The sequence below is a fragment of the Lagopus leucura genome, unplaced genomic scaffold (assembly GCF_019238085.1).
Source record: "Lagopus leucura isolate 7727_CA_CO unplaced genomic scaffold, USGS_WTPT01 31415-0_obj-0_obj, whole genome shotgun sequence".
Classification (NCBI taxonomy): Eukaryota; Metazoa; Chordata; class Aves; order Galliformes; family Phasianidae; genus Lagopus; species Lagopus leucura.
Window position 1 is genome coordinate 792 of NW_024966461.1, and position 211 is coordinate 1,002.

Genomic DNA, 211 nt, shown 5'->3' on the forward strand with positions numbered 1-211 from the left:
GGGGGGTCTGGGGGGGTCCCAAGGTTCAGGGCTCACCTACCGGGAGTCGTTGTAGAGCCGCCAGCCGGCCGCATCCCGGCACAAGGCGGTGTAATGGCCGTAGTGAACGCTGCCCGAGTGGTTGCACAGCGCGTACAGGCTGTACACCGGGCTGCCTGGAGGGGACAGGGGGCGCACAGAGGGGCTCGGTGCCGCCTTCGGACCCCCCCGG